At 41.9% G+C, this 24,410-nt stretch overlaps 1 protein-coding gene across 5 annotated transcripts in view; it reads left to right on the forward strand.

Annotated features, from left to right (window-relative positions):
* The window catches only part of SLC16A7 (solute carrier family 16 member 7), a 112,436-nt gene that overhangs the window by 19,188 nt on the left and 68,838 nt on the right, over positions 1–24,410 (forward strand). The window contains exon 1 of one of the 5 annotated variants that reach the window (XM_028745627.2): positions 2,775–2,883. The exons of 3 other annotated variants lie outside the window; for them this stretch is intronic. The gene's annotated coding sequence lies outside the window, so the exon portion shown is untranslated. Of the gene's footprint in view, positions 1–2,774; positions 2,884–10,935; positions 11,095–24,410 lie in introns of those variants that run through there. One more of the 5 variants, XM_077934676.1, reaches the window with a different exon arrangement.

Genomic DNA, 24,410 nt, shown 5'->3' on the forward strand with positions numbered 1-24,410 from the left:
ATTTCCTTATATAGTTCTCTCCACCCTGAAAACTCTGTGCTTTTATAACCATAATAATTATACTGGATGCCCTAAAGAAATTTATCTTATGATCACATAACACTGGAAAAATAAAATGTTCTCTACCTTTTAAGCTTTAACCTTTGTCCTACTTAACACAGTCAAGCATGCAGCTATTAAATAATTCTGATACCCCTGTCTTATTATTACTTAATCCTGGCATGCCGCTGTTATCTAAGCTAATAAATCTTCAACTGTATGTGTTGGAGCTATGCAAATAATTCATTAAAAAGTTCTTTGTTCGATGACAGTTGCATCCTTTTTTCCCTCTTTTTTGAAAAAATAATGAGAGACTGAGAAAGGTATTCTTTCTCAATCAAGACACTCCTTTAGTTTCTATTGCAAGGTTGTTGTTTTCTTCACCCAGGTTTGCAAGCCTCTGTTGCACTCACCAAGTTCAGGGGAAATATTTTCCATGACATTTCCATGCTCAGAAATGGATTTGGTCACTACTGGATGTCTTAAAAGCTTCCAGCTGGGCCCCAAATAAGTGGGGGTCTTGAAGTCACCAAGAGACCTTGTTCTCTCAACTGCAGCATACATGCCATGGATGGATCTCTTCTCTCTTCTGATACAGAGATCCCAAGGAGAGCCAGAGCCACACCAAGCAGGCTGCAATCATTTCAGAAGCTATGCTTTTGCATACACAGATCCTGTTGCAAAAAAAAACCCTGCTGTTGCCTTTGCCCAGCATAACTTTGCATGTACATGTTAGGTAGTGTAAATGACTATTCTGAGAGCCAGTGTGGTGTGGTGGTTAAGAGCGGTAGACTCGTAATCTGGTGAACCAGGTTCGCTTCCCTGCTCCTCCACATGCAGCTGCTGGGTGACCTTGGGCCAGTCACACTTCTCTGAAGTCTCTCAGCCTCACTCACCTCACAGAGTGTTTCTTGTGGAGGGAGGGAGGGAAAGGAGAATGTTAGCCGCTTTGAGACTCCTTCGGGTAGTGATAAAGCTGGATATCAAATCCAAACTCTTCTTCTATTGCTTCTGAACAGCGATAGTGCATGATCCTGGATGCACAGAAACAGGCAGGATACCAGCCTAGACTATAGCCTTGGTGCAGTTGGAGTCTTCCCTTCTTTCTCTGTCCCCAGATGACTCAGACTGGTTAGCAAGGAAGCTTCATTCTGCACTCCGCTTCTAAGCCCAAGTTTGTGCCAGTACCTAGGCTACAAGACCGAGCCTGTCAGGAATTCCCCTTAAAAACTAGTCCTGTCCTGTTAATCAATTTCCCTTGGTGGTAAGATTCCATTTGAATGTATGCTCACAGTAGTAAAGTAACATTACAGTTGAAAAACCAAACTGTGGGTGTTATAAAAGCAGAATGCCCTTTTTACTGCTATATGACAAGGGGGTGGGGAACATGTAATGGCAACAGCTGCCCATGAAGTATGTGGTATCATATTCATCATATGTATTTGGAAGGTTCAATGTAGCACGTATCCTATATTCCTTTTTTACCTCCAGGACAGTTTATTAGTAGAAAAGGGACAACTAACAAGTTTAGAAGATGAACAGCTAAGAAGGATATGGTGGTAAAATAACCACCATCATATTAGGGGATTATCTAGTGTTCTGAAATATGAAGGTTGCTGTGTGAAAACCAAAGCAGCTAACAAGACATTTAGTATCAATATGTGCACTCAAAATCATTATAAACGTAAACTTGTCTTTCTGGGAAAGCCTGTAAAAGTGAATATTTGCATTCGTATTTTATGGCATGTATACCATGCTGGGTCTTTTCTAACTTGTCTTCCACAAGGCTGGTTGATGCCCCAGTGCTGAAGGACCCGATCCAAGCTGCCTCAAAACAAACCTTTCATTGTGGCACCACAAGGATGTAGATGACTGTAGTGAATGGGCAGGTATAGTGAAGCTAAGGCAAGTCTTCAACTATGTTAGTGCCAAGTTGTGCAGGGGCTTTGTATACTAATGGTAAATTCGGTCCGTTAGCATATTGGCTTCCTATCCTATGCAAATTGTGTGGGGCTTGGTATAGACTGTGACAATAGTGGGGGGGGGGGCTGGGAAATGTTAACCCCTAACTGCAGTCCCTGTCCCTCCCCTACATCTGTTCAGAGAGTTTAGGGAGCCTTCCAAACAACATGGACAATTGTATGAGAGGGGCACAGGGAGGCTGTAGGGGGAAAGGAAGAATCTGCAGAAAATCACCTCTGCTTCTCTCACACTAGCACACCTTTCCATTATATCAAAATCCATCACACATAATGATTCACACACGCCCTCTTAATAAGACTTGCTTCTTATCCTCTTAATGCACAAAGTCTGGTTGAAAAAAGATGGTCTAGTTTTCTAATAAAGTCTGACCCAAGGAGCTGCTAAATTCTCCCAAATAAATGCTACCCTGCAATAGACTTTGCAACGCTGGAGGATGTCATGTTGCTTATATAAGGAAACTTAATTTTTATTTTACTGCTGCATTTCTGAGGTTATAGAAATGATTTTCTGTGTCACTTCCACATGCAGCACCATTGCAAATATATATTGTATAATTGTGACTATGACTCTTCTAAACAACGGTAGTGTTTCATTCATTAAAAATATAATACTTCAGTGCTTTTAATAAATGATCATTATTTCTGTGAAGTAGCACTAAAGGGTTTAAAAAGAAGTCCTCCTAACCTTCTGCACTAAGTACTCTGAGATGCCTTTTCAGTTTTCAATTGGTTGCCTAAAATAAACAAACAGCATGCTTTATCACTGACCAATCAGGATTACAAAAGGGCTTTAAATGCTCATACTAAAGTTTCTATAGCCAGGAGAGTTAATTATTGTCTTTGGACAGAGGTCTTCTACCAGGTAATTCACCACTTTCTCTTCCATTTTTACTTAAAGATAGCAGACAATGTTGGACCATAATAATGGATATTAATAATTAGCAGTAATGAAATGATTATGGGTTGTTTTGCATTGTGCTAGCATGTTGGTGTAATTATTTAACTGCATGCATCGCATATATATTAGGTCATTTAGGCTGCAACTGTGTAGAAACTTACGTGAATTCAAGTTCCATTGAATTCAGTGGGGCTTACTCCTGAGCAAATGTGTTTACATACCTCTAGCCCCAGCCTTTTCAAAATCAGATGTGTTCCTAGTCATTTCAACATAACAAATGCGACAATTTTACTGTGTTACAGGTGATGATGGAAACCTTTTCATGAATAATTTGAAGAGTATGTGAAAGGCCTGGTTATGAATTTTTCCAAGTTCTTATTTTTTTCCGTAAAAAATATTTTTAAGATATTCTTGTGATATGGTTTCATTTGGGAATCAGTCTATATATGTATTCCTTCTTTCAACTGACTGTGCCTGATTTATCAGTTCACCAAAGCCTTTGCCTAAATTAGAGAGCCTAGCAATTTTCATGAAAGCTAATCACTTATGCAGCTAAAAAAAGAAAAAAACGCTCTAAAAATTAATCAACCTCTACCTGTTTCATCAAATTGGCAATACCTTTGAGTAATTAATGAAACGCTACCTGCTACAATGATGAAATGTCTGCAGAATTCACAAAGGGCTGTGGTTATTTTGCAGATTTGACAAATGAGCTTGAAAATTCACCAGTTAGGCAGGGGATTTGCTTTATTCCTTATTTGTTGATTCCTGAGATTAGGCTGAACTTTAGTTTATTTCATGACCTATTAAGACACTGCTGATTTCCCCGAATTAGTCAGGGACTTCATTTAAACTGTGAGAGTCAGGCCGAAGTAGTCAGAATTTTATGTTGCAAGCAGAGGAGTTTCTTCATTTCAGCAATTTATATACTGCTGAAACTTGCTCTAATTACCACTATTAAACATTTATTTAGCGCCAATCGTTGTGCTGTATGATGTTACCAGTTACACATGGAAGAACTTTTCATGACTTAAAGTGGTATTTTGATTTTAAACGTAAAACCATTTATGATTACTATTTTACAAATATAGCAATTGACAGTATACTTTTCACAGTGCAATCCCAAACATGCATACATAGAAGTAAGTTCCATTGATCTTCATGATGTTTAAACCCAGATCATATATGAATGGAGCCTTATGGTGTAATCCAATTCTCTCTTACCTGGGAGTAAACTCCATTGAATTAAATGAGTAGGCGTGTAGGATTGCATTGCCAGCATGTATACATCTGTAGATGGCAATAATCTGGGAAATTATCCATTGTTATGCATATTGAAACTACTTCCAGACTAGATTTAGTCAACGTATCTGTGCATTAAGTGAAACCGAGTGGGTGGAGGATTTAATTAATGCATGCTGGATGGAAAGGGGGAAATGGATAGACTAGGCAAGTGAAAAAAGAAAAATGAGGACTGTAAAGCAAAATTTATGCTGGATTTCAAGGTGAGGACAAAAAGTGGAAATATAAAGTGAAAGGGACGAGTGGCAATAAAAGAGACCCGACTAAAGAGCTGGATGTGCTTGAAACAGCACCCAAGAAATATGTTGAATGGTTTCGCAGAATAAGAAGGGGGAAAAAGAGACTCATAATGCAGGACATCAGAAATGAATAATCTTTTATGAAATAGTCCAACTTTTATAAGCATGCATTGCCTTGTTAAATAGATACATCTCAAGGTGAGACACCTGATATGATTTCTGCCAAGACCACCGTTATTTTCCCAATCCAGAGATCCACGTGTGCTTCTGAGACAAACAAAATTATTTGAAAACATTTATCTTAGGCCTTTTTAAAAAGGGGGTGGGTGTTTTAGAAGTTGCATTTGTTTTGGTGGCACACAATTTCATATCACTTTGGTGCCCAAACTATACACTTTCATTATAGCATGCTTACTAACAGCCTTTGAGGGTGCTGCAAAAGAGATGGGCCAGAAATCCACTGTGCTTCAAGGCATCATCTTTCTTTCATTTCTAGACCACCCATTGAGCCAAGTCCTCTGGGCAGTTTACAGAAACATAAGCAGTATCATATCATCCATAAAGCCATATCAATGCAAAAACTCAACGTCCACTATAAAATGTTACCAAGAAGCAGCATAAAAACAGACTAGCATAAAATTAACAGGAAAAACCAGCAAGAGAAAGCATTTCATGCCTTGACATTTTTTAAAAAAATCAAAACATATAACTGAAACTAAAAGACCCTGTTGAATAAAAAAAAGTTAAATTCGCTTGGCCTTGAAAATAACATAATATAGGTGCTAGTAAAACCTTTTTTTGGGGGGAAGATATTCCATAATTGGGGTGCAACCACCAAGAAGCCTCTCTTGATGCCTGGCCATATACAGGCTGGGAATGTATATGAGAATCCTAACATAGTCATGTTTGTACCACAATTGGACCTGCTGTCCTTATTGAGTAAACTTCAAAATATTAGCACTGAGCATGCCATTTGAAGAGATGTCCTCTTCAGATGCAAAGTAGTTTATACCACCGCTCCAGGTGAATGTTGAGTTCTAGAGATTACAAATAAATTGTTGATCATTCGGAGAAGGATACAGTTAAGACACTGGCATTCTTGCAGGATCTTGGTCAGATCCAGCCAGGCACCTCTTACATTCTTAAATGATCCTGAATATATCAAGGTAAGATGAGCCTGGTAGATCAAGCCAAAAGTCCACCAAGGTGGTGAACAAGAAGAATTTGAGTGCAGCTGCACTCTCTGCATCTGTAATTCCCAGCAATTGGTATTCAAAAACATACTAACTCTCACAACAAAGGTGGAACAGATCTATTGTGGCTAGTGGCCATTGATATTCCTTCACCTTTAAGTAGAACTTTAAGATCCCCAAAGCCTGCGTCTCTGTTTAGTATTCCTTATGCTCTTAGTGGTTCCTGAAAAGTTGCTTTAAAAGTAGCACACAAATTGACTTGCCAGGATACCTTCCCGTTTTGTCAAACAGCCAGAGAGAGAGAACAAGAGACTTAGTTTTGTAGCATTTTTCAGTTCCTCCTGGGTAGCCTCAGAGGAAGGAAACATCTTGCCTGACCCACTTAGTATCAGACACATTGGGATGTAAGGTAGGTGGGATAAGCAAGAGCACACTGTGCCATAAAACCACACTAGAATAATAAGAAGGTGGTTGGTTTTATGGTACTGACATTGCGTCTGACAATCCATTTTTGATCTCCTATTACAATGCAAGGAAGTAAGGAGATAAAAATTATCAGGAAACCAAGAGTATCCAGAAACTGCAGAAACACAAACAGGAAAGCAAGATGGGATGAACTGGAAAAAGCAAGGGATTTTTATGCAGAAAAAAAATTCCTATTTGAAACTGAGGTTGTCTATGTGCTTACAGGGCACCCCCAGGGAAGCACATAAGTAGGTTAATGTCATAACATGTTTTGCAAGAAAGGATTAGTGTTAAGTTGCAGGTACAGTGGAGCATATGCTTTGAATGCTCAGGCTCCCAGTGAATGGGGCAACACAAATGATGTGAGAGAGAACAAAAAGTTTAAAATGGCATATGGATCCAATAGTGTAACTCTACTAATAGGACCGGGATGTGGGTGGCACTGTGGTCTAAACCACAGAGCCTAGGGGTTGCCGATCAGAAGGTTGGCAGTTCGAATCCCCGCGACGGAGTGAGCTCCTGTTGCTTGGTCCCTGCTCCTGCCAACCTAGCAGTTTGAAAGCATGTCAAAGTGCAAGTAGATAAATAGGTACTGCTCTGGCGGGAAGGTAAATGGCATTTCCGTGCGCTGCTCTGGTTTGCCAGAAGCGGCTTAGTCATGCTGGCCACATGACCCGAAAGCTGTATGCCAGCTCCCTCGGCCAATAAAGCGAGATGAGCGCCGCAACCTCAGAGTCGTCCACGACTGGACCTAACAGTCAGGAGTCCCTTTACCTTTACCTTGTGAATTTTTCGCTGATTTCTTGCAGCCCCCTGTTTTATCCCCAAGGTTGTTCCCGGGGGGGGGGGGGGTGTATGGAGAGATCTATGAAGGTCGCCTTTCCTTTCCTCCAGCAGCAACCTCTGCTGGCTCGGAATCCCTTGCATAATGGAAGGAGCCCTTCCATTCACAAAAGGGCATGGCTGGATATGTCCCAGAATCTTTCAATGGCATGATATATACAGTCACATGTAAAACATGACAATGCTTAAGTTTAGTGTGGGTGATCTTTATCACACACAAATTTAGTGGCAAACAACCTATATCGTAGGAGAGAATTAAAGCCATAATGCTGCTTTCCCTTGTTTGTTCTTTTTAAAATTGAAACTACCCAAATCTTATGCCTCCATTTTGCATTTAAGCCTGTAATCCTAAATACACTATCTTGGAAATAAATCTTCCATGAATTCACTTACTATATGTGCACTTCATTTTCTTATTTCTTGAAAGGAATTCTGGACAATTAAGTCTGTCTTCCTACACATGCAGAGAACATCTAGTATGTAAACAGCATTTGGAATAATATTATGAATGCTTTCAAAAGAACAAAGTAAACTCACTGAAAAGCTTTAAAAGAAAATACCATTGTTCTGACTTGCCTTTTATTTGTGTAGCCCAAAGTAGAAATCACCCAAGTTGTTTCTGAGTTAATTATATTATTTTTACTTTAGATGACAACATTGCAGTTGGGAAAGAGGAAGGGAGGAAAGAGAGATCAAATGGGCTTTGCTGAAAAATATAGGATTTAAACTGTCAACTTTGTAGGTTCCATTTGTGCTACGCTATTATGTGAGGCAATGGTTCTTACTACTTTACTTGTTCTCAAAATGCAGTAACTCTCGCCTACTGAAAATGCTTTGGGGTTGAACCAATAAAAATAATTTGAATTTTCTAAATAACTATTGCTTTTAGAGGATGCATTTGAGCAAGAAATCAGCTCCCCACTTCAAAGAATAGTTAATGGTCTTCAGATTCTTCTCTCTCCAGGTGCGCCCTGAATCATAGATTTCACTGACATGCGCATGAAAATGTACCGTTCGTTGTGAGCAGGCAATTTTTACCTCAGTCTTTTATGTAGTTTTGAATAAGTGTGTCTCTGTTGCAGTTATAATGAACTTTGTTGAAAATCTACGGTATGTCCATTCGTACATGGAGGATTAAGGCAAGAGGGAAATGGCTGCCATAGCAGATCAACACTATCACTGAAGGTATTACCTGCCACAAATCTGCCAGGGATATGCCCTCTCTCTGTTAGCTCTGGTGCTGCTAATGTCACTGCAGGCAACGACTGAAGGGAGAAAGGACAGTATATGAAGTATCCGAGAGAACAGGAGATAGAGCCCCTATGTATCTCAAGGCAACCTTTCAGGCTGCATGCCCTGCACGTTATGAACTAGGCAGCACTTACAAAGAGCATCCAAAAAGGTGACAATCGGGTCCGTAAGTCAATAAACCAGAACATGGTTAAATTCCAATACATGGAGAACCATAATGGAAGGAAGCATGCACCCACTTGTCCACAGCACAAGTCAATTTTTGACCCAGAGGCTTTCAGAGATACAACTCAACTCATGGCACTTTAGGAAGTGGAGCCATTTCAGACAGGTATGGAAGGGAGAGGTCAAGTGATAAGGAGAGGGAATGTCAACATTTCCATGGTCAATAGCTTAGTCGTGTCAGGAGGCCCCAACCCATTGATTTCACAGGCTGGAAGGCCCATGTTCTGTCAAGTCAGGGGTCAGAGGTTTGCTATGACAACAGGCTCTCTTCATATTATTATTGGAATGCCCTTCCACTTCCCTTTTGTGAGGCAGAAATTGGGGCAAGCTTAAAATACCTTCTGAAGATCCATCTATTTAAGCAGGCTTTCCCTTGCTCATAAGATTCATCACACTGCTCTGCTTTATTATGCATTGACATTTAATTGATGCCTTATGTGTTATTTCTAATGTATTTTTTTGCTTATCTTGTTGCATGTAGACTTTTTAAAATAACCTTACTGTGTTTTTATGTATGCGTTTTGTATGCTTAGGAATTTGGCTATTAAGTGGTACATAAATGTACATAAATCATCTTCCTGTTTATTGGCTGAAAATAGGAGTATTTAAAAACAACAACAACCAGGTTGACTGTACACCAGCCATGTAGTTCTTAAACATACACAAAACACATACACAGCTGCAGACAAAAAACGGCTTGAGAAAGAGGTAAAAGACATGCTTTGCTCAGTTATTTCTGGTCAAAGCACTGTTGCCCCTGTGTTAAAATCTACTGGGCAAGGTCAATGCAAAATGAGGAAAATTTAAACACCTTGTATACAGAAAACACTTTATTCTCAAATGCCATTATGCATTGAGCAGATCGACCAAAGAGCTGTTCGCACAGCTGCAATTCCCCATTTTCCTTTCAAAATTTGGGTCATAGTCATTAAAAGTTGCTGCATGGGAGTTTGCTATTACCTAGGCTGCAAATAATTCCCAACTTGTAGCTGGGCATTTTATTCGGGGGGGGGGGGGCGGATAGAGAACTGAGAGAGCCCTCATAACTGGCTTTTTAAAGTTCATTACACCTTCATTCTGACACAAACGCTCCTCCAGCTCTCAGATGACAAATGTTACTGAGAGATTTTTATGGGCTTGTTGCAATTTTAATTTTAGTGTGCATTGTTCTACATTTTCACTTGAGGGAATTGCATTATAATTTTCCCGCTCTTGGTACTGGTTTCTTCAGACTTCATTTATTACATTTATATTTTGCCAAAATGTATCCAGAATAAGAAAGGGGGTAACAAAAAAGAAAGTGCTTCAAAAGAATGTAAGTTTTGTTAACCCCAAATGACAGTAGTAGAAATCTTGCCCCAGGAAACAAAAATGGTGTTTTCTTTCTGCTATTTTCTTCTTGCATACACTTGCTGTAAGAATTTCTAAAGTCACATTTCCCCCAAACAATTGTCCAAAAAACCCCACAAACTCTAGCAACAATGAATCTTTCTTTTTCTCTTTTGTAGTAATGAAACCACATTTGTAGAATTTTATGGGTCAAGTGGGGAGGGAATACCTGATAGTGATAAAGAAAGGCGGGGGGATCAGTTTTAGGTGCCATTTCAGTTTAAGAGTTTTCTCAGTTTGCTTTGAGACAGGGCATTTATGGGATTGGTCAGGATGACGCACACATGGTAACTCAAACTGTGAACATGAAGGAAAGTACTGGGAGGAAAAGAAAGAGAAGGAGATATGTACAAATTGAAATTGATGCCCAAGGTTCCTTAGTAATGGATTTTTGTTGCCATTATAAAATTTCCAGGGAGAGATTAACAGCATCTTGTCTGCTTCTAGGACAACTGGAAGTGTTCTGCGGCTGACTAGGAGAGGTTACAATGACTCCCTGGGACATTTTTAATGTCATCTTGTGCCTCCAAGTCAGGGACACTCTAAAAATGAACAATAGGGTTCAAGACTAGCACAGTCCAGCCACTGAAATATGAAATTTGGTTTACCTAGAGGTTTGTGAACACATTGTGAAGAACATTTGTGCCTCTTAATACCACAATTGGAAATAAAATAATTAGAAAATGTATAATTAGGAAATGTCCAACTGATTTCAATGGGTGCCCACTAAGTATAAGTCTGGATTCAACCTGCAAGTAGCATTTGAGCAAAAACTTAGTTGTTCTTCCTTAATTAGAAGCGGGAGCTCAGAGTTTTCAAATAATATTTCAGTAGTACATATGACTGTCTCATAGCAACCCTTCTCGCTTATATCAGCTTGACCTTCTCCAGGTCAACTGATGGTCAAAGCTTGTGGTGGCTGGAATGCCAGATGACTAAGAGCAATGCATTCAATGAGATTGCAATGGAAGTCTTTCCTAACATGTTAGTAGAACTCCTTCCCTGCCAACGAGTTCAAGAGGAGCTTTCAGCAGGTTTATTAATTTCTATTTATAAACCTTGGAAACATTCTAGCACACTGTTCGCTCTCACTGAATAAAGGAGAGCTAAATAAATTGTACCCAGTCAGAAACTGGTGGTGTATTTCTGAACGCTTTATGTTGACTTGCTATTACACAGAATTGGAAAAGTCCCATAACGCTGTTTCATAGATTGTGGGTACAGTAAGCCTTGGAAAATAGATGTTAGCAGAGAAGGCTATCCAACAGGTACGTGCCATTAATATGAGACTGCCCCTAAAAAGTACATTTCACAGTTGGAAAAAACAATGGTGTGCAGGAATTATGAAGATTGAGGCTAAGGTAAAGGTTGGTACTTAATGGGGTCAGCATTGCAATTTGCAGTTCTTGGTGTCAGAAATAAGGGAATGAAAAAGAATCTTCTGTTGTCTTTGTAACACGAAAAGAAACAATGTTATCTTGCTGTTGAACTGTTTGTTGCTTCTTGATATGAAGAAGAAAAGGCTTTTTTGTGGGGTGGGTATGGAGTTGTTCTACTCCAAGTAGACTCATTGAAATTAATGGAGTAATATCAGTAATGTCTATGAATTTCAATGGGCCTACTCTGAGTATGACTCACAATACAGCCCGTTGTTTTGTGTGACATACTTAGTCTACTCTCGCGAGGCATCCCAAATGAGCAGCTTTGGGGAGCTGTGTATGTGTGCACTCCTCCTTGGAGACACGACACATGAGTTGACAGTAGCCATGGGTCTATCTTTGGGTAATGACGGTGATCAACAAGCCCATGAAAAGATCTCCCAGGCCTTTAAGATGATGATTGTGAATGGAAATGTACATGATGGCAGCCAACCACTGTCTTCCAACCTAGTAAGATGGGATGGTTTCAAATGGAGGCCCTAGAAGGCCTAGACCCTTTGACTTTCTTCTAGCAACCCCAGTCCCAAACTACTTTTCTCCTGGTCTTTGAATGTTGGGGTCAGGTCGGGAGGGAAGGATGTCACAGTGGGAAGTGATGAGCAGATGAAGGTTCAACATGCTGCCTATCACTAGGATCCTGTTTTTTCAAGTGTTTGGTGGTGACCTGAGGACCAAACTACAGATAACACTAAAACTCATAGTTTGTCCCAGCTTGTTTTCAATTGATAAATGGTAACTGGGGGGACCCATTGCAGCGTGATTTGGGTGGTGGTGACAGGATCATCCTTTTACCTTCACACACCATGGTCTATTTCTGAAGCTGTTATTTGCATCCACGGCAAAGCTACACTTGCTTCTATGGCAGCTTGACTTCTGGGTTCAGTAGCAGATTTGGAGGGGGGTTTTTGGATGGGGGGAACAATGAAGGAAGGGTTTTTAAACTTTCTATCACAGGCCCAATCCTGTTTAACCCTTTTAATCCTGACAGTTGCTATTTAATGTCATTTTAAAGCAAAATAAAAGAAACACACAAGGCCAAACCATTCAGTGTAGTGTGCAGTTTGGCTCTGAGTTTGAAGAAGCAAGCCTTCTGCCATCATGCGTAGTCCTAGACATCATGGGAATGGAAATGCCTGAGAGCTGACAGGCGAAACTTTAGAGTTTATAGGAAGCTGAGACTGATTGATGTGGGGGAAAGCTGGAAAAGAGTAAAGTAACATTCCGAAAGTGTTAATAAAGTTATTAGGGTCCGTTGTGCTGCATGTTATCTAAAGCCAGGAGAATGGCAAATAGAAATGCGGCAGGGTCTATGAATATGTATACCAAACATGACACACATACTAAGTAGAATCACAACAGACCACTTGATTGTATTATTTTGTGTAAATTTTGCCTCTCCCTCAGTTTTTGGTGTTAGGTCATCTGACTGGAAATTCAAGACTCATTAGATTGTAAATTCTCCAAGGCGGGCACTGTGACTTTCATTTGTCTGTGAGACACTTATTTTAATAATACAAAAGTCTAAGTAATGCCTGTGAAGTTAACAATGTTTCCCCTGTAAGTTATTTCTCTTTCTGCAACATGTTGCTCCCTAATCCAGTGAATTTGTATAGGCCACTGAGCTCTGATCTGGACCCAGTTTCCCAGACTAAGGTGGGCTTCCCCATTGATTCCAGTGGGTGATGAAGACTCATGTGTACATATTTTTAACCTGAGAGCTGCATCCACATCTGGACTGGGATCTGCAGTCCACAATCAATTTTTTTGGTGTATACTAAGGTAAAAGCCTCAGCGCCTAGGGCTTGCCGATCGAAAGGTCGGCGGTTCGAATCCCCGCGGCGGGGTGCGCTCCTGCTGCTCGGTCCCAGCGCCTGCCAACCTAGCAGTTCGAAAGCACCCCCGGGTGCAAGTAGATAAATAGGGACCGCTTACTAGCGGGAAGGTAAACGGCGTTCTGTGTGCGGCTCTGGCTCGCCAGATGCAGCTTGTCACGCTGGCCACGTGACCCGGAAGTGTCTTCGGACAGCACTGGCCCCCGGCCTATAGAGTGAGATGGGCGCACAACCCTAGAGTCTGTCAAGACTGGCCCATACGGGCAGGGGTACCTTTACCTTTACCTTTAAGTGTATATTAATCAAGTGTATACTAAGACTATGTGAAGTTTGATCATGTACATGTGCTGGGGCAGGGGGTTGCTGCAGAAAATGGCAAACCTTTGTCACGCTCCCCATTCTTTCTCCTCTAGTTATGGCAATATGGAATACCATCATGATCTGCATTTCTCCATCCTTCCTCCATATCATTGACTTTTGTGGGGAGATGCAAGAAAGCTAATGATGTGGAACTCCTCGTGGAGTTCACATTCTTGGCAGTAACCTCACATTCATTGTCATTTTTAGTTTTGCCCTAAGTCTCACCGAAGTTCCCTGGGTGCACATTAATGTTCATCCAAGTGGCAGTTTCCATTAGAGCTGAAATGATGGAATCAGAAGGGTGTCAAAGGAATCAAATAGCATAAGGTTTTGGAGCTAAGATTCTCTTTGGGATTGGCTGTCCATTCAACACTTTCTAGATTTTGGCCTAACATTCAGACCAACAATCAGGGGCTCATATTTGATTTCACAGCTAGGAAAAAAAGTCAAGATGAAAAAGGAAAAGATTAGAAGAAATATGAGAGAGAGAGAGAGAGCGCACACACTATTGTTACAGTTCAAGTAGAGTTATGTTAAGGCTGTGTTTACACTAGCACGCCTAAACTGGGTACACACCAGACATACCCTGCTGTATAACTGACCCACACAATTTGCGGTGTACCAATTTGGTGCAGAGTGCACGCACATCCCAACAATGTGATTGTCACTGCAGGTAGGCGATATTTGGAGCGATTAGCATCTGAAGTGTCAGAAGAGATGTCAACAGTGACTTATCCTGTGTTACATCTCTACAAGCTTATGTTAACCCATAGCAGCACTGGAGAAGAAGCTGTAGATGCAGTTAAAGGGGTAACAAGTAGGAAACCCAACAACAACAACAAAATACAGCATGCCATTCCCTTCAGGGGTTGACTAGTACAATGGCAAACAAATATTAGAATGGTTTCTGCGATGCTACAGATAACTGAGAAGTGAACAGCTCTGAGCAAAGTTACATAAAAGGTAAAGGGACCCCTGACCATTAGGTCCAGTCGTGGACGACTCTGGGGTTGCGGCGGTCATCTCGCTTTATTGGCCGAGGGAGCCAGCGTACAGCTTCCGGGTCACGTGGCCAGCATGACTAAGCCGCTTCTGGCGAACCAGAGCAGCACATGGAAATGCCGTTTACCTTCGCGCTGGAGTGGTACCTATTTATCTACTTGCATTTTGACGTGCTTTTGAACTGCTAGGTGGGCAGGAGCAGGGACCGAACAACGGGAGCTCACCCCGTTGCAGGGATTCGAACCGCCAACCTTCTGATCAGCAAGTCCTAGGCTCTGTGGTTTAACCCACAGCACCACCCACGTCCCCAAAGTTATATAGCTTTTGTTCATTGTCCAATGACGGGGGAAATGAGATAGCAAGTTACAACAAAGATGCCAGATGGAAGAACTTAAAAGAACAACGGAAAGAGAGAGAACAGAGTTATTTAGAATGATAACTTAGAAGGAGTTTAATTAGAGAAGCAGCGAGAACAAGCACTTTTAACACCAGCATAGGATGTTGCAATGCAGTTTCCTCACGCCACAATGTCAAGCTGTGACCTGACAATAACCCAGAGGAGTGTGGAAGGAACTTTGGCAGTGGCTGCCTGTGTCCTTGTGAGTGTGACTGTGTCCTCCTGCTTGAAGGAGAGCGGCAGAGTGTCTGGCTGACGGGAATGTCTAGGGTGAAGGGTCAGATAATAGCAGACTGCGCAAATCATGAGGAAGGGTGCATGCCGTGATAGGGGAGGCGGAGAAAATGTTTTCACCAGACACCTTGTTCAGTACAGCTGATATTTTAATGCTAGCTTGGCAGAGAAGTCAGCAATGAGCACAGAACTGACCAGATCCAAGAAAACAAGGTCCGTTGTGTGTGTTCATAATAAACACAATTGCTTGGGACTAGACTGTCACGTTGGAGAACCTCCACCCACCCCCGACCCTGGCTTTTACCTGAATGCTTAAGGAAGAATGATTATAAAAATATTATTTATATTACAAATATTATAATAAAAGTAGTGTGGAAGATCACTAAGATCCATTTGAAACTATGTGGTGTTGTTGTTTTAAAAAAGAGAAATGGACAATGTTTAAAAGATACCCAAAGAGAGCAATTCTGACCCACCTTACCTAGGAACAAGCTGCATTGAATTCCATATGACTTACTTCTGAGTAGAGATGGGAAACCCAAGTGCCTATTAGTATATGGTATGATAGCAGATCACCAAAGAACAAGTTCCATCCCCAACCCCATCTTCTACCCCACCCTTTTTATTGCTCTTCACATGATTGACTTAACCTCAATATAGTTCAAACCTTTAGTAGTTTGGAATGAAATTATTTGTTCTGGATTTGGTGGTATGGGAGGGAGCTTTATGTTGTAGGTATGAAATAAACAATAAAAGTTTATTTTATTTTTTCAAGAACAGCAGCTAGAACCTTAGAGCAAATATTTGCAAAGAGGGAGTTTACCAGAGGCAGGTCTCAAATACAGCCAATGCAATCATGCAAATAAATCTACACAGTTTACTAGTGCACCAAAACTAGCAGTTATTACTGAAATAAAAGCCTGTTGCGCATGTATACTTGTCTTATAACCCAATCCATATATATTTAGTCACTGAGTTAAATGGCGCTTACTCCCAGGTAATAGGATTGCCTCCTTAGTCCTCTGTGGTGCAACAATAGTCTAATCAAAAGAAACCATGTCTCTTCCAGTTTACAAAATCTTTCCTTCCTATTCACCTGGAATCAAGTTTTTCTTACCATAGGACAGGTCTAGGCAAACTCGGCCCTCCAGATGTTTTGGGACTACAACTCCCATCATCCCTGACCACTGGTCCTGTTAGCTAGGGATGATGGGAGTTGTAGTCCCAAAACATCTGGAGGGCCGAGTTTGCCTATGCCTGCCATAGGAGATGTGGCAAATGCCATGTAGGGTAACTTGATTGTTTTGTTTCAAAAGGATTTAGACTAAGCCTTCGGATCACCTGATGCTGCCATGTTTAGCAGTGGAACAGACCCTGCAGGTCCAAAGAGGCGTCTTCCTCCAACTGTGACTAGTGGCCACAGGAGGCATTTCGTCTTCACCAGGGTACACGCCTGCATATTAGAATGCAGTCCCTTTAACTACCTAGTAGGCTTCCCCCATGATGGCAAAGCCATACCCACATCTCTCTCTGCAGGAATATCTAAAACATCAGATGGCTGTAGACCAGTGCTGAAGCAACACACCTCATTTCCTGCTGAGTCTAGCACCCAGCCCAATCCTGACTTTTGTTCTGCAGAGAGCTCTCCATGGTCCTGACCCCTGGCTGCCTGACCTCTGCCATGCCATACTATGTGCCTGATCACCCTTATATCTTCCGGCCAATTTTCTCAATTTGAGAAGATATATTATGCATGTTGTTTGTTAATTGTTCAAATGAAGTGCATTCACTGTTGCGTTGTCATCTGCTCCTGACAACCACCAAAAACAAGTGGAGGAGGTTGATCATTTGCCTATACCAGGATCTATTTCTACAGTAGCAAAACATGTCCAGTGGAAATATAACAAGCTTCTCTTGGCTCAGTTAACAAGCAAGTAGAGTTTCCAAGTGCGTGAAGTCTTTGTTTCCCCTCCAAGTCTTGAATAACAGCCAGTTGAATAAGCAAAACGCCTACCCTTAGCATGTAGAGTTTAGCCTTTGTCCAAAGGAAATGGAAAGTCACCTTCACCACCTGAATTAAGATTCAGTTGCTGTCCTGTGCATACATACATGTATCTGTTGATTTCCATGTTTTTCTTTGATTTCCATAAGGCTTACAGCACAATCTTAAGCATGTTCTTTTTCCTTTCAGAAGTAAACATGAATCCCACTGAATTTTAAGGATTTTACTCTCAGGTAGGCATGCATAGAAGTGTAGCCTTACACTCAGTTAAGTACTATAGGGTTGCAGCCTTAGAGTTCAGTTGTAACACACAGAGTTAAGCACTGTTACAACGGCTCTTATCTCTAAGTGAGTGTATATAGTGTCTCAACCTTAACCACCTAGAACTACAGTTCCCATTATCTTGCTGACTGGGGCTGATGGAAGTTGGAGTCCAACAACATTGAAGGACCACATATTGCTTATCCCTGACCTTGTCTACAAATCCCTGACCTACAGAATATTGTCACTAAACAGTTATCCATACCTAGCACCAAAAACTTAGGTGAGCTGAAGGAAGTTCTTCTTCTCAGTGTCACATGAAAGAGGAAAACAATGCAGGTCAACACCACAATTTTCCTACTAATATTACCAAGCTCTTGGAAACTTCCAGGACTTCTGTTTTGATTTAAGATTATTCTGGACTTCCAAGAAATCAGGACAACCTGGAAATATATTGCAGAGCCAATCTAAGGATGTCAGATATACAGTACCTTGCTCATCTACATAACTCCCTGCTAGACCCTAATATTACTCCACCCTTTGCTTAGCACAGCAGTGATGGGAGAACTGGAGGGGGAAATCTCCTCTTCCTTCCCTCTCTGTCACTCCATTGTGCTTGATAACAGCTTTGGGGATTAGGGAATAGTGACGAGAGATGTGTCTGGGGATTTTGAAAACATGAGTCAGGGGAGAATTTTGGAGCTTGTGAAGTACAAGTTTGGAAGCGGACTTATGACAAGACACAATGTTTATTTCCCAGCTTGGCTTAGGAAAACTTCACTGGCATCTCTGCTTCCCTTACATGTGGCATCCTTCATTAGAATAATGGAAGGTAGGATTGAGCTTGTTCCTTGCTAAGTGACTAGACAGAATACTGCCTGAACGTACTGCTTTGTATTTTTGGATCTACACGGGCAACAGTTGACTATAGAAAAAAGGCTGGGTGTCCTGGCCAAATAGTGGTCCACATGCTTACTAAATGGCATACACAGAATTTGGGCAAATCCTAAATTGGTCGTATGGCAAGTCCATTGATCCGAATGCATCGTAAATGCATTTACAAGACTGGGTTGTCCATAGATAACTAGCACGGGTGACTCAAACAAGTATTCCTCAAACAAGTGGGAAAACACACCGTTTTGTGAGTCATGGTGTCTTTAATTGCATATTATGCAAGATAGATTATATACTCAGCTTTAAATTGAGAAACGACAAGGATTAACATTTTATTGCATCAGATAAAATATTGCATTCAATTAAGAACCTAAGAAGAGCCTGCTGGGTCACGCTAATGGCTCACCTTGTGCAGCATCCTGTTGTCACAGTAGGCAACCAGATGCCCGTGGGAAACACAAGCCATACCTGATCACAGAGGTGCAGCACCGTATTTTTCACTCTATAAGACGCACCAGACCACAAGACGCACCTAGTTTTTGGAGGAGGAAAACAAGGGGGGGAAAATCTGAATCTCAGAAGCCGGAACAGCAAGAGGGATCGCTGCGCAGTGAAAGCAGCAATCCCTCTTGCTGTTCTGGCTTCTGGGATAGCTGCACAGCCTGCATTAGTTCCATAAGATGCACACACATTTCCCCTTACTTTTTAGGAGGGAAAAAGTGAGTCTTATAGAGCAAAAAATATGGTACTTTCTCTGTTTGTGAAGCCCGGCAACTGGTTTTCAGAAGCATTTGCTGCCTCTGTCCACTAAGGCAGAGCATAGCCATAATGGCTAGTAGTCACTGATCACCTATCCTCAGTGAATTTGGCTAAGCCTCTTTAAAAGCTATCCAAGTTAGTGACCATTGCTACCTCCTGCAGGAGCAAGTTCCATAGTTTATTTATATTCTATAGATTAAGCCAGGCTTCCTCAACCTCGACCCTCCAGATGTTTTTGGCCTACAACTCCCATGATCCCTAGCTAGCAGGACCAGTGGTCAGGGATGATGGGAATGGTAGTCTCAAAACATCTGGAGGGCCGAGGTTGAGGAAGCCTGGATTAAGCAATGGAGATACTATTATTCACAATGCGATCCTAAACATTTTATAAACAAGCCCCATTTTGTTCCATGGGACTTACTCCCATGTGTATAGGATTGCCGTTGTACAGTGCAATCTTATATATGCTTACTCAGAATTAAGTCCAAAAGGCTTGCTCCCAATCAAGCAATGTGCTTGATGCATCTTCCCATCTCTTCTGTTTCTCTGTGAAAGTTACTAAGATGAATGGCTTGCAAAGCAAAACAAAAGCTTGCCTGCTGGTTCATCTCTCTCCTTCCTGAAGCATCAAATGCCTTTCCCATTTAAGCATTGCATTTGGCCCAAACGATCCCACGTTATCCCCCTTCGAACTTGGCAGGGGATGATTTACATGAGCAGCATGTACGTAACATCTGGTTGGGAAGGGTAGCTGAATAACTTTGTGCAGTAGAGGCATGAAATGAAAATGGCAAGCTAGTGTACATAATTTGGGGCTCAAGGGCCCAGTTTTTTTCCTGAGCAAATCTGGCTAGGCAGATCTGACAAAAAAATAGTGCCAGCTTGAGACATGTTAATGTGGGCAAATATAATCAGCTCCCAATTTTAAGTTAGACTAATTCAAACAATGGGCAGATGCTGTTGGAAGACAGCAGAGTCATTTCCCATTTAATCAAACTATAGTCTCGAACAGTACTTTACTAGCAATGACAGCGTTGCCCAGTGGTACACCTAAGCTTTAAAGGCAATTCAGGAGCTTCACTTATGGCACAGGCAGTAGATGCCAGGAGGTAAGAGAGGCACACTACTGAGCCATCTCAGCTTTCGAAAAGTAATTCTGAAAGGCCTCTCTTGTAGAGCGAGGAGAGCAGGTAACTCTTCACAGTGAAAGAAACTTCACATATGAAAGAATAGGCTTAAAAATAAGAGCAAACAATCTCAGAAGGATATCTTAGAATACCATCAAGGGATGGCAGCTGTGTTCCATTTTTAGGATATCAAGTTAACAAACGTTATGCTTTCAACAGTAGCAAAATAATAATGCAGAAAGCACTATTTCCCTCCACTAGATCCAGCATCTTACAATACACATGGCTTTCTTCTCCTCCATGCAGACAGGTTGTCATTTATCTTCTGATGTCTTCCTTTCCATAGCATAGATTCATTCATGGGTATAGTCAGCACTATGTGCTGATTTATACAGCCACCTGCTGTTGTTGTTGTTGTTTAGTCGTTTAGTCGTGTCCGACTCTTCGTGACCCCATGGACCAGAGCATGCCAGGCACTTCTGTCCTCCACTACCTCCCACAGTTTGGTCAAACTCATGCTGGTAACCTCGAAAACACTATCCAACCATCTCGTCCTCTGTCGCCCCCTTCTCCTTGTGCCCTCCATCTTTCCCAGCATCAGTGTCTTCTCCAGGGAGTCTTCTCTTCTCATGAGGTGGCCAAAGTACTGGAGCCTCAGCTTCACGATCTGTCCTTCCAGTGAGCACTCAGGGCTGATTTCCTTAAGAATGGATGCGTTTGATCTTCTTGCAGTCCATGGGACTCTCAAGACTCTTCTCCAGCACCATAATTCAAAAGCATCAATTCTGCTGTTGAGTCTCTCTTAAATGATGGGAATAGGGATTCACCTTTTCCCACAATACATAGTAAGGCAGCATTGGGAACATCTGACCTCGGGGCCTCATAAGGTCAGCTAGGCCTCCCAATTTGGCCTTTGATGTCATGCCTCTGTACCAGGCTGAGGGGAAGCGACTTTTTTCTGTCTCTAATCTTTCCTCTCAAACCTCTTATGAGGGTTGTTGGCAGGCTGCCTGCGTCATACCTGACAGGGGTTTTGAACAAAGGATATCAAAAGTAAAGCCTTTCCCCTGCTCATTCTGGTCAGCCATTCCCTCTTCCCTTACTAGGCAGTGTCAGTCCTCACCACAATATATTTTTATATAACTTTTTTACAATGGGTGTACTTTGGTCAGACAGAGCAAAGCTCCAAACATTTCATCTAGCCCTCTTCAGTTTTCAGAGTGCCTCTGGACTCACAGAGAGCTCAGAGACATTTGAGGGAGACCCATGCCCACTCTTTAAAATGCTTTCCTTTTTTGTCTCTCCCCCCCCCCCCCAGCACTGTTGTCCATTGTGGTACCATCTTTTTATGGGGAAAGGAAGGGATTGTGGGGTCTTAAGTCTGTGCCCAGTGGTCCAGACGTACCAGGCAAAGAGAATCAATGTCTGGTTGCATGTGTAAATTGTGGCCCAGTGCCATTGCTCGGACTTTGTTCTGCCCAAACATCTGCTTCGTAAGAGAGGCAGTTTGGGACACTGGTTAGAGCAGGAGCAGAGAAGGTATTCCAGATATTGTTGAACTCCAGCTCTGATTGTCTTCAGCTATGGGATAGTCAGTGTCTGTCCTATCCTCTATCACAGGATTGCTAGGAAGAAGGGAGGAAGCTTTCCCTGCACTCCCAGGAGGAATAGGGCCACTGTAAAAAGAGAAAAATAAATATAAATTTAACACACACATGGACCTCATTACAAATCAACTAAATAAAACCAGACAGACTTCCTGTGGTGTTTCCTCCCCAGAAGTTAATACCGTCACTCAAGTGCATTTTAGAAAGAAACCCTTGAGTTGCTTCCTCTGTTATTTTGAAAAGCTGCAGCCTTGTACAGTCGCTGCTGTGACTGAAGAAGAATGATACAATAAAACAAGGACTGCATTTGTTCTGCAGAGGTGGGGTGGGGAAATGTGCAAGGCCAAAAAACCCACAACAACACCACCTTTGGGGTAGCTGGAACACGTAAGCTATAGAGTTTGTGCTGAGGTGGGTGCATGTATTAGAATGGAAGCATTATGTGTTTGCATATCTTTGGAGAATGGAGTGAGCTTTGTGTTTTTAGCTACATCGGTGCCTCTGAAAGAGTGACAGCAGAACATGGAATGCAACACAGAACTCCTGATGCCAGTGTAAAGTGGCACCTCACCAGAGGGCAGCCCAGAGCTTAGTGGCAAAGTGTCTACTTTTAATGCAGAAGGTTAATTTCCCCCCAAACTCCAGGTAGGATGCTTGAAACCCTGAAGAAGATCTGCTAGTCAGTGTCCAACAGGGTGGGCTACTTGTGGCCTTCCAGATGTTGTTGGATGGACTACAACTTCCATCCAAGTGACTTTTCTCCGTAAGATCCTTGGTGCCCCTAAATGCATGAGTTATTTAATCTTATGTGCTGAAACTTGCCAACATCTGATGGAAACCAAAGCATGGCTCTCTACAATCAAGGCCTGGCTGAAAGTCCACTTTAGAACAACATCTAACTCCTTCTTAATCTCTATGCTTGAAGACTGCATCTCATCCAGATGGTATAGAGCAAGTCAAGACAAAATCCATAGTTTGGGCATTGCTCTCGAGAGCCTTGAAGCATGTGATGAAAATCACATATTCCAATTAATCAAGCAGTGGCCCTACGACCACAAAAGACAGTGCTTGTTACCTCATACTCCGAGATCTTGTTCTCCTGAGGCCTTAGGTATTACAACACCCTACGGAACCTATGTCAAATATCTAAAGGATTTACTACTCCCTTCCCATCGAAGAACCTTTATGCTCGCAAGATTAAATGCTTTCCCTTCTGCAGTGACTAAAGGCAGATTCTCACACACTCCATATCAAGCCCGTTTGTGTGGCTGCAACCAAGACGTACCAGATTCAATGGACCACATTCTGTTAGATTGCCCTTTACATACCAAACATCACCAACTGATGCTGAGTAAAATGTTGGATCTCCGGCCCACAACTCCGAGAAGAAATCAAATGAGGTTTCTCCTGGCAGATCGGGACAAAGATACCACTGCTCTAGTAGCTTCCTTTTTAGCCACAATTTTACCCGAAAGGGTTACCAACGAACCATCCCTTCGGGAAATAGACTGGGCATAGCAGAATATCTAAGTGCACACAACCACAGTGTGACCTTATAACCCTTGACAGCTTCACCCGTGTCCTTTTAACCATCCCAGAGATTTGAAGCATTTTATATTGCGATGCCAATAAAGGTATTTGATTTGATTTGACTCCAACTTCCATCAGCCTGGTATCTTGGCCCAGTGATCAGGGTTGCTGGAAGTTATAATCCAACAACATCTGGAGGTTCATAGGTTCCCCCACCCCTGGTGCAGATGATACTGGTCGACATGGGTCTGACTCTGTATAAGGTAGATTCCTGTGTTCCATGGAAGTAGCCTTCATTGGGTCCGTTGAGCCCAGACTGGTGAAAATAGACTCTGAATGTGTGGGGAGGCTGTAGGAAGGGCTGTGAAAGCAGCCTCGTTTACAGCATGGGTGCACATTTACACTGGACTGTTAACATTCGAAGGATTTGAGAGGCAGGTGAATTTTGTCCCCTATCACATGCCTCTGCTTGTCTGACGCATTTTCTGAATCATGTGTCCTCCCTCACCCAAAAAAGAGAAGGGCAAGCCAAGCCCTTATATGTATGCACCTTTTGTCATCTGTGACTTTCACAGGGAATCTTTCAGTGTCCTTTACAGTTGCTATAAAAACGTGTGTGTGTGCTGGAAACCCGAAGCTGTGTTTGTCACATGCTTTCAAGTAGGAAAGAAAATGTTCCTCTGCTTTCACATAGTATCACATGACACCCATCCTTTATCTGGACGTAACTGGCTGAGAGTGGTTCAGCCAGGTATTCAACTAACATACTTTTCTTCCTTGTTTTGTTTTTTTTTAATTATTATTTAAATGGGGCCATTAGCTTACTTATTACAAGCAGTTACCCAAGTGTTTTGGATTTGATAACAGGAACTAACAGAGAGGCATGTGATAGTTTCCAAGGAAGAAAAAAAAAAGAAAGAAGAATCCAGCTATGCAGGTGTCTTGCAATAATAAGTTTGAGCTGCTCCTGCAGTTTTGCCATTCAAATCCAATTGTGCCTTGGCCTTGGAGGCATTTTCCCTCTTAATATTGCCCTATGACATTAATTTCAAAGTGAAATGCCATTCCCATGTCATACTTGGAAGAATTCCCTCCCTTAAGTTGTTTCGGTTTGTTAACGCAGAATTTTGGTGGTCTCGG

The sequence above is a fragment of the Podarcis muralis genome, chromosome 10 (genome assembly GCF_964188315.1).
Source record: "Podarcis muralis chromosome 10, rPodMur119.hap1.1, whole genome shotgun sequence".
Lineage (NCBI taxonomy): Eukaryota > Metazoa > Chordata > Lepidosauria > Squamata > Lacertidae > Podarcis > Podarcis muralis.